A 10,349-nucleotide genomic window follows, 5' to 3' on the forward strand; every position below is an offset into this window, starting at 1 on the left:
GTTTCCATGGTATAGTCTATGCAGAAATACTCCACTAGAGGGGTAAAGTACTTGAAAGATATAATAATTTGTCATCTGGTAGCACCTTGGTTCTTTAAAGAGCTTTCATTGTTTAATTTTGGGGGCTCACTGGGATCTATAGCTTCCTCAGATTATGGATTTCTCTTCCAATCAATAAACACATTGCTTTTTTTGAGGAGAATAAACAGCACAGATTAGGTTCCACTTGCTGTGAAGGTCATGATCACCACCATGAGAATGAGTTTCTTCTTTTTAGTTGAGAATTGGAATGAGTTTATGATGACCTCAGTGTAAAATGTCGTATCTCACAGATGAGGCTAAGCCAGAGAAAGATATTAATGCTCAAGGTAAGGCCATCCTACCAATCCTCCACAACCCACCTTGGTATTTCATGCTCATGTAAATTATTTTCCTTTCAGTTAAAAAAAAAATCTATTGCTCTATGCTCCATGGTTTTTTTTTTAAGCTACATAAAAATAAGAAATTTAGTTTTGCTGTTTGCTTCTGAAGCAGGACAGATGTTTAAGAAATTATAGTTAACTTCAATATAAGCAAATCTTATTTTTCCTAAAGGGAAAAAATTGCTAATGATGTTCTTGCAACTACAAACTTCTCCTCACCTGAGGAGATCATTTTAAGAATTACTTGTTATTCAAATTGGAAACAGAATTAATGCAGAACAGCCTAAATTGTTTCTTGGGCATATTATTCTAATGATGGGTAAATCTGAGGAAAATTACTTAGAAATATTCATTCCAGGGATTACAATGATCAGTTTTACAGAGTCATCAATTCCTTAATTACTCAATAACACACTTGCTACCCCCCCCCCCATTTCTAATGGGAACAATCTCTGTCACCAATTTGGTGAGTGATTTCATTATTTTAATACAGCTAAAAATAGGAATATTTATAGAAACCATTACATTTCAGAGAGACTTACACCAGTTCCAAAAAGAAAAGATATAGTTTTGAAAAATAAAACAGAATTTAGGGAATAGGCATAAATTTAAGACCACCAGTACATTGCTTTCATTATCTGCATGTTTGAAAAATCTTAATGATACCTTTAAAGACTTACAGACTGCTTTGTTTTGTTTTTTGATTCAATAGTTGATTGAGAAAACCTGAGTCCATTAAGTGAAGAAAATTACCAAATCACGGGCCTGGATGGCAAGAGACACAGAGTGTGTCATCAACTGCATGGATGACCTGCCCCAATATTTAATCCCTCAGGATGTCAGTGTCTGCCATGGCAAAGTGACAAGGTTGAACTAAGTGATCCCTCATGTCATTCTTTGTATTTACTGCTAGTACATATTTGGAAGACCCCATCAGAATTTTTTTAATATGACAACTAATTTTTATGAATATTTTTAAAGATAATTAAGGTAAGAGGATAGCCATATATTTGCATGTACATTAAAGAAAAGTTCAGAAGGATACATAGTAGTTCATGGGAAGAAGTAGAGTGTGTGTGTGTGTGTGTGTGTGTGTGTGTGTGTGTGTGTGTGGAGAATGGGGAAGGGTTTGTCTCTTCATATTCTTCTCAAATCTAAGAATGTTTATACCACAAGCATTTAACTTTTGCAATCAAAATAACGTAAACCAAATATACATGAAAACTGTAGTACAAAGATTCCTTCATGATTACTATTTTTGAATTTCAAATACACAATTATTATTCCATGGCTATACTGATGTTTTTTGTTTTTTGTTTTTTTCAGAAAATATTTAAGTTTAGAGTTGTCTTTACCCTGATGTTCTCCTTTTTGTCTGCTTATCCAGTTTCTACTTAACTTCCAAGTCCTGTTCACATATCACCTCCACCTTCTCCTGTCCTGGCTTTTCATAAGCAGCTCCACTCTAGTACCTGCACCGGAATGGAGTCATGTTCAATGTCTCTCTTGTCTTACTCTTTATTTCCTCCCAAATTCTTAGCACAATGCCTGGCATTGGGAGGAGACTTTGCATTTTTTTTAAAGATTTTTTAAATTTTATTTATTTGAGAGACAGAGAGAGAGAGAGGGAGCAAGCACAAGCAAGGGGAGGGGCAGAGGTAGAGGGAGAAGCAGGCTCCCCGCTTAGCAGGGAGACTGACACAGGGCTCGATCCCAGGACCTTGAGCCAAAGGCAAAAGGCGAAGTCTTAACCAACTGATCCACCCAGGCGCCCTGGAGACTCTGTGTATTTTATCCCTGGAACACACTGTGAAATCTGACACCTTATAAACTCTACTCAAGGGATTTTTCTTATGCCATTGAAAACATAAGGAGAAAGAAAAAGTAAAAATCCTACTGCATACTATAAACACCTCTGACAAGTAACAATTTGAGCTAATGTCAGTGGAAGTATGTTAGCGGATAAGGAGCTAATTCTTTAGGGCTGCTTTGCCTGGGCTTCCTGGATAGAGTCAGATTCACTGACAATCATCTAAAGGTATTCTATCATCTAAATTTCTTAAAAGAATTTTCTAATCCAAAATTCTGCAGGAACGGGAATTAAATTTAATGAAAAAAATGGTGAAGTGTTGGACTCGGTAAAAATAGTAAGAATCAGAATTGTGAATTGTGTCTTTCTGCACATGACTGCTAAGGTTAGCAACAGCAAGCAGCCCATTTCTTAGAAGAGGAAGCTGAGAACCAAGACTGAATCAGAGGCAGCTGATTTGTAATGGACAGCAACTTGTAATAGTCCAGGATATGGAAACAGAATTCAAGTTCTCTTTTCATCACTCACTCTCTGTGCCAATTTGGACAAGTCACTTCAGTTATCTGAGCTTAATTTCCTTATCTGTATAACATACAGCATCCCTGCCTATGGGATTATTGGAAAGATTAGATGCCCTAGTGTATATAAAACCAATGCAAAAGCTATTTATTGTATATGGATATAGAATACTATTGTTCATTATAGGGATTTCTTCAATAACTCTTCTTCCCTGGCTTCCAAGAGTTGGGCAGAAGTGCATGGTGGAGAATAGGCCAATGCATGGGAACCAGAAGTCTTCTAGTCTTTGCTCATACCCTTTCTAAATGGGTAGCTTAAGGCACGTCTTAACCTCTCTGCTTTGGTTTCCCACTGGGGAAAAAAAAGGAACAATATTATGTTCACATAGCTGAAATATTTAAAATAATCAAATGGAAAAATGGTTGTGAAATGCTTTGCAAAGCCAAGAGCTTTCAGCCAAGACAAGCACATTTGTGTCTTGAAAAGTGGGTGACAGGTAAAGTGACTCATGCAGGGATGCTCAGCCTACTATTATACATAGGAAGAAACTAGGCTAGAAACTATTTTCAAGTTCCTTCTACTCCACTACCTATTTGAATAAGTGGATCATGTACACAAAATATTGGTCAAAAAATATATAACACTATACAAATGGAAGCTCTATTTTCTAATATAAAAGAAGAAAGCAAAAAAAATTTATATGCATAAATAGGTTAAAATAATATTTGGACATTGAGGCATTACTGTTTGGTTACATTATAAAACAAAATACATTTACTGTATATATTTGACAATGACTTCACTGACTAGTTCTCCACAGTTACTACTGGTTTCCAGCCACTCAACTACTTTCCATCAAAATTAAACACCCCTTATTTCCAAGTCTGTTTGGGTATAACTGCTGCTTGTCCTGGTTGTACAACCAAGGATTTATTTAAAAATTTATCTCAGGCTTGCCCAAAATGTTCTTGAGCATTTACCAACTAAAGAAAACGAACCTGACTTTCTTGCAATCAAAGTTTCTAATGAACTTTATCTATGAAGGTATAATGAGTTGTGACTGCTTGTTTACTTTTTGTTTTGATGTGTTTTATTTTTGAAATTATATCAACTTACTATAGAACACCTTTCCTGATATTGTTGTAAGTTTCCACTGAGTTCAAATTAAAAAAAAAAAAAGGATTTTTGAAAATTCTTTTAATACTTTGAGAGAACAAAAAGAAAATGACTTTTTCACATGCTGGTTAACTGAACAATGTTATATTGTGTCACTTTTGTATTCACTTCTCTCTCTAGGGATAATCTTTATGCATCATTCAAATTTACTATTATGACATAAAAAGATGGCTCCAAACAAAATTGCTGATCCTTGTTTACACACACAAAGGGATTTGAAATATAAATCTTCATATTAGCACAGTTTGTGAAATGTCATTCCATTATGTGATAACTTCCTGTTCTATAATTTGGGTCAACATCTGAAAAAATCATTATATCATTACAAAATAACTACAAAAGTACCCTCTTTCCAAAAAAAACTTACCTTTTACCAGATTTGAGACAAAAACAACCTCAGAAACTCTGCTCCCTTCTTTAAGACCCTTACTGTCCTACTAAGCTGTAGCTATTTATTCACTTCTCCTCCAGCACTGGATCATAAACTCCTTAGGGCAGGGCCCATGCATAAACCATCTTTATAATCCAAAGAGCTTGGCACCTAGAAGGTGCATCAAAAGTGTTTGCAGGAAAAAAAAAAAAAAGTGTTTGCAGAGTTGAGTTTACGTAACAAGTGATGTATGCTACACTCATAACTTTACCCTCTATTACTAACCTTGCGTGGAGACGGAGAAGACACCCCAAAGAGCACGCCCTTCACCAGCCATAAACACCTGCTCAGCCTGACTCCTTCTGAAGACGAGGACATACCTGCTATTCCTTGTCCTCACACCAGCACAACTATGTAAAGACATAGCAGAAAGAACCAACACCTTCAAGGGGTCAGTAGTTAGCATGACCAAAAATCCTAATTTTCCGGGGGCAAGCCCTATTAACACACATTGTCCTGGCATCCAGTTTGGCCTAGGGGATCTCTTTCACCCTCAAAAGTGTTATCTTTTGGATGATAAGTTATATGGTCCTCTTATTAATAGTCATGCTTCAACTGTGTCCTTTTTCTCTACTTGGAGACCTTGAGGGGAGGTTCTGGAAACACCAATGATAGTCAAAATTGTGCAAGGAACAAAGACAGGGTAACTGGAGATTGAGTGGGACATTTTCTGTTGCCCTTAATTAGTACCTAAAACCCAAAACTAAGAATAAATAGACATAGAGTATGTCACATTTTATTTTTTTTTAAAGATTTTTTTATTTATTTATTTGACAGAAAGAGAGAGATTGAGAGCAGGAACACAAGCAGGGGGAGTGGGAGAGAGAGAAGCAGGCTTCCCGCTGAGCAGGGAGCCCAATGCAGGGCTCAATCCCAGGACCCTGGGATCATGACCTGAGCCAAAGGCAGACGCTTAACGACGGAGCCACCCAGGCGCCCCGAGGGAGAGAATCTTAAGCAGGCTCTACACCCAGTGTGGAGCCCAACTTGGGACTCAATCTTGCAACCCTGAGATCATGACCCAAGCTGAAATCAAGAGTTGGACACTTAACTGACTGAGCCACCCGGGTGCCCAGAGTATGTCACATTTTAAACAGAATGGCCATCATCAAGAGTCAGAAACCTGTGTCAAAGCTAATGAGGAAACAGAAAGACTTTCCCCAATACTCCCAAGTCATCAATCCAGCCCCATCCAACTCCCCAGCCCTAGCACTTCTTTTAGCTTATAAACTGAAATGGACAGAAGAAAGAAATGTGGGAGTCCTGAGTTATCAGCTAGAGGGTGGGCCAGAAACATAAGTGGAATGTAGACAGTGAAGGGAGGGGGACTCCCAGGGAATCATTCAGAGAGAAGGGGGCAATTTGAGAAGAAGAGACCATTATCTCATTCCCCAAAGGACATTTGCTTATGCAAAAAACTTTGAGATCTTCCCCACTGTGCCTTCAGAACCGGGGGAAGAAAAGTGGCAAGAGAAATCAGGACCGAGAGAGGAGGAACCCATGGAGGGCCTAAACATCCTGTACTTGGAGTGGCAAAAAGTATGTCTTCCTTTAGGGTCATACAGACACCACCGAAAGAAGCTAGGCTTAAGCTGTCCTGCCGGTACCAGACCCAGGTTCATTCAAAGAGGTTGAGTCCAAACCAAAGCCAGATTTCCTCCAAGGACAACTGTGTGGTAAGGAGATACCATGCCCTTCACACATGCCTTCCACAAAGGGTCATCCCAAATACACGTGCACTTCCAGAGAGACGGTCTTGGGACCCCTGTCCCATCAGACTAGCCATCAGTGGCTAGGCAGTACTGTCCAGACTGGCAGTAACAATGAAGAAGCCACACAGGGCAAGTTAAGAAAAAGACACTGGTACCTTTCTCTTCCCCACTTACCAGTATTAATGTGTAAGAGGAACTAGAAAGAGGAGGAGGACAATGATGAAGAGCCCCAGGGGTAACACAACCCTTCTCACTCTAGGTCATCCAGAGTTACAAGATTTAGGTTACAGAGGAGATTAGAATTCTAAACTGGATGGATTTTTTTTTTTTTTTTAAGCTAGAATGACTGGGAAACTTCACATACTGCCCAATATGTCATTTAGGATGCCATTCAGCAATAAAAGTCGAAATCAACAGAGCTGAGGGAAATAATTAGAGCAAAGTAAAATTTCCAATTTGTACCTTACCAAGTTGAGCTACAAGAACTCAAAATCAAGATTTTTTTTTTCTAAGTCTGAGCTTTGTAAATTAATCAAGTGCTCAAAGATAAGTGCTCAAGGTTTTATGAGCCTGGAAAGTGTCCAGCAAGGACTGACTTCTAGTCTGTACCCTATGTTCATATCCTATGCATTAAATGGCTGCTCAACAATTCATGAATTCACATCAATGGTTTAATTTAACAGTATGTGACCCATTAGTTAGAATCTGGCTGTGGCCTCAAAGCCTTGCCTGACTGTTTTCCAAACCAGTTTCCAAGGTCATGCTTTCTCTCCTCCAAAACCATGCATGCCTAAGGCTCGAAAGGATTCCCAGCAAGAAGGACACAACCAAGGGTGTCATGTAGCCTGACTCCCAGGTAACAATCCAGGTAACAATACTTTCTGTCTTCATCTTCTGCATCTGTTTCCCCTATACTCAGATGACGCAAGATTTGAGAAAAGAAAAACCTTCCTCATAAAAATGCTGAGAACCCCTCTCAGGAAGGGTAGTCTAAGGGCCACATTTGCTGCACTTTCAAGGGGTATTCTTTTGAAAACATTCTGAAACACTATATTAGGTCTCTAGGTTTCAGAAATGGCTCTGATAAAAAAAAAAAAAAAAAAAAAAAACAGTTTAATCTTAGCATTAGTGAGTTTAGTAAAGTTTAATCTTAGCATTAATAAGTCTCCAACCCAGACTCACTCAGGATTGGCTTCCACTAGGCCAGAGGAATATAAAGACAGCTGAGCTCAGGCAAAAAATGGCTAAGTATTAAAGACTTATCTTAGATGTGAGGGCCATGAACCCTTTTTTCTGTCTTCACTGTACTCTTATCCCTGTGAGTTTTATAGCAAGGCTTTTGTAAGATAGAAGTCAAATTAATGGTTGGTCAGGGGTCACAGATCTCTTGGCTCCTGACTTTATCAAGAACTTGGAACTAACCCCAGTGTTTCCATGCCTTTGACTCAGCAATATTCAATTTAGTGTGTACCACTGTGCCAATCTTTTTGGTCCACAGCTACCCACAATTCCCGTTACAGGAGAAAGATTAATAATAACAAATCTCTACAAGTACTGTAGTCTAAATTTAAAAGAAAGAAGCTTCTTTTCCATATACTTTCAATACCTCTCAAATTACACAGGTCGGCTATAAACTCTACTTATATGTAGTGCCAACCCTTTAAGTTTCAGGAGATATGTGGACACACACCCCACCCCACCCACCCCACCCCCCCACACACATTTCACCATCACAATGACCACTCCTACCACTAGGCCACTTGGAAAACAAAATACCAAATTCTGTTACTCATCAGATAGCTAAGAAATAGACTGGAAAGAAACTCATTTAGCAGAATAAACCACAATGAGCTAAACACATCATAAAATGTTTGAATAGGACTTTAACAACATAATCTGAACCAATTTGGTTTTGGTAGTTTCATTTGTTCAACCAAAAATCTATGGTGTTTTCTTGTGCCTTGTCAGTGAGAATGCAAACTGGCACAGCCACTGTGGAAAACAGCACGGGTGTTCCTCAAAAAACTAAAAATTGAATTACCATATGATCCAGTAATTCCACTACTGGGTATTTACCCAAAGAATACAAAAACACTAATCCAAAGAGATATAGACACCCCTATGCTTATTGCAGCATTATTTACAATAGCCAAATTATGGAAGCAGCCCAAGTGTCCATCCATAGATAAATGGATAAAGAAGAGGTGGTGGATATACACAATGGAATAGTACACAACCATAAAAAAGAATGAAACCTTGCCACTTGCAAGAACATGGATGGATCTAGAGGGTACAATGTTAAGTGAAATGAGTCAGTCAGAGAAACACAAATACCATATGATTTCACTTATATGTGGAATTAAAGAAACAAAACAGACAAAGAAAAAAAGAGACAAACCAAAAAAACAGACTCTTAACTATAGAGAACAAACTGATGGCTACCAGAGGGGCAGTGGGTGGGGGAATGGGTGAAATAGATGAAGGATATTCAGACTATACTTACCGTGATGAGCACTGAATAATATATAGAATTGTTGAATCAATATACTGTACACCTGAAACTAATATAAAACTGTTGACTATACTAGAATTAAAATTAAAAAAGAAAAAGAAAAGAAAACTGACCCCAAAAGTCTATGGCGTTTTAAGAGGCAGGAAAGAAAGCTAAAAGTATTATACTGTCCCATGTACACTCCCAATCTGGAATATTTAGAATAGAACCAATCTCTTCCCCCTGTCTTTACCATCATTTCACCACCCCACAGTCATATTCTCAAGAGATTTTTCAGGAAACCCCTAATATTCTTAGAAAAATCACAGCATCCATTTGATGTGAAGAGAATCATGCTTACTGAAAGACAGGTTGCTTAAGGTCCTGAAAAGAACATGAGCTTTGCAGTAAAGGCAGAGTGGGGTGAGCTCCTGCCTCCAGCTATGAAAATTTGGGTTTATTACTCCTCTAAGCCTCAGTTACTTTATCCATAAGATATGGTGATTTGATCCCACCTCTGAGTGGTACAGTGACCATAAGTAATATAGGTGGAGGAGCTAGCACACAACAGTTCTTTGATAAATGCTTTGCATATGAATTTGTAGCTCTTAAACTGAAACTCAGAAACAGTTTCTGGACATTTTAATTATATAATGCTTAATATCATTAAAATCTGCTATATAAGTGCTTTGGTTCTGGAGATCTCATAAGATGGCTAAATGAAAAGCTTTCCCTCTTTTCTTGTTAGTTTTCAATTATTTACCCTCGGATTTTGGCTCACAATTCATAGATTGTTATTTGCCCTCCAAAATCACCTGAGGAAACAACAAGAAGGTTTGTTTGTACACAGCTCAAAACAGAATCAAAATTCTGATAATCTGCTATGCCGTAACCCCAAGAGACCATAAGAGGGAAAAGATGATGAATAAGGCATTGCTTTTCTGAGCACATTTTCAACAAAACAGCAAAATCCAGTACTGTTCAGCAGCTTATAATTTTTAACAATTTATTCTTGTAATAGAAAATTATTTCCAAGACCTGTTTTTTACTATTGTAAGCAAATTCTGCATTTCTAACCAGCTACATGGAAATAACATTTAAACAAGGAGCACTCAAAAAGGTATAAAATGGCAAGTGATTGAGATCATTGGTGCGGTAAGGAGGGTAGGGAAAAAAATATTTTTCAAATGTTATGATGGTCCTCTCCTTGCACCCCTGCCCCCCATTCCAGAGATAAACCTCTTACAGGCCAATTATAAATATACTAGACAGATACAAGCCTGGTTAAGACAAAAGCCTTTAAGGGATGGAAGGGTATTATCTGCTTTTAACTACCCAAATAATGATTGTAAAGAACTGCTGACTTAGAAACTGAACTTTGATGACCCTCTAGTCTAGCCACTCACTCCATAGAGAAGTTTCTCCGGTAACATACCTAAACCACTCCAGAGAGAACTGCGTTAAGTTCCTTCCAGGCAACCCATCCGAACCTGCTACAGCTTCAAAGCTCAGGTCAAGCTCAGGAAAACCAGGCACTGAAAATTTTATAATGGTACAGCTACTTCACTTCACAGACAGGGTCTTGAGATGAACTGCCGGAGGACAAACAAGGAAGAGGCAGACTTCTGGAGCTCCACAGATTCCCAGTGAGGTGCCTATCTGTGAGGCCTAACATGAGCAGCAACTCTACCGCAGACAGAACGTGGTTCTCCGAAGACACTTGGTCTCAGCAGACAAGCACACCAAGGGTCAAGAAAAGTGAGGACTTCCATCAAGATGCTTGGTCTCC

At 38.4% G+C, this 10,349-nt stretch overlaps 1 pseudogene; it reads left to right on the forward strand.

The window, feature by feature from the left end:
• Positions 1-316: 316 nt before the first annotated feature.
• Positions 317-10,349, forward strand: part of LOC116636409 — an 85,391-nt pseudogene continuing 75,358 nt past the window's right edge.

The sequence above is a fragment of the Phoca vitulina genome, unplaced genomic scaffold (assembly GCF_004348235.1).
Source record: "Phoca vitulina isolate PV1807 unplaced genomic scaffold, GSC_HSeal_1.0 scaffold12, whole genome shotgun sequence".
Classification (NCBI taxonomy): Eukaryota; Metazoa; Chordata; class Mammalia; order Carnivora; family Phocidae; genus Phoca; species Phoca vitulina.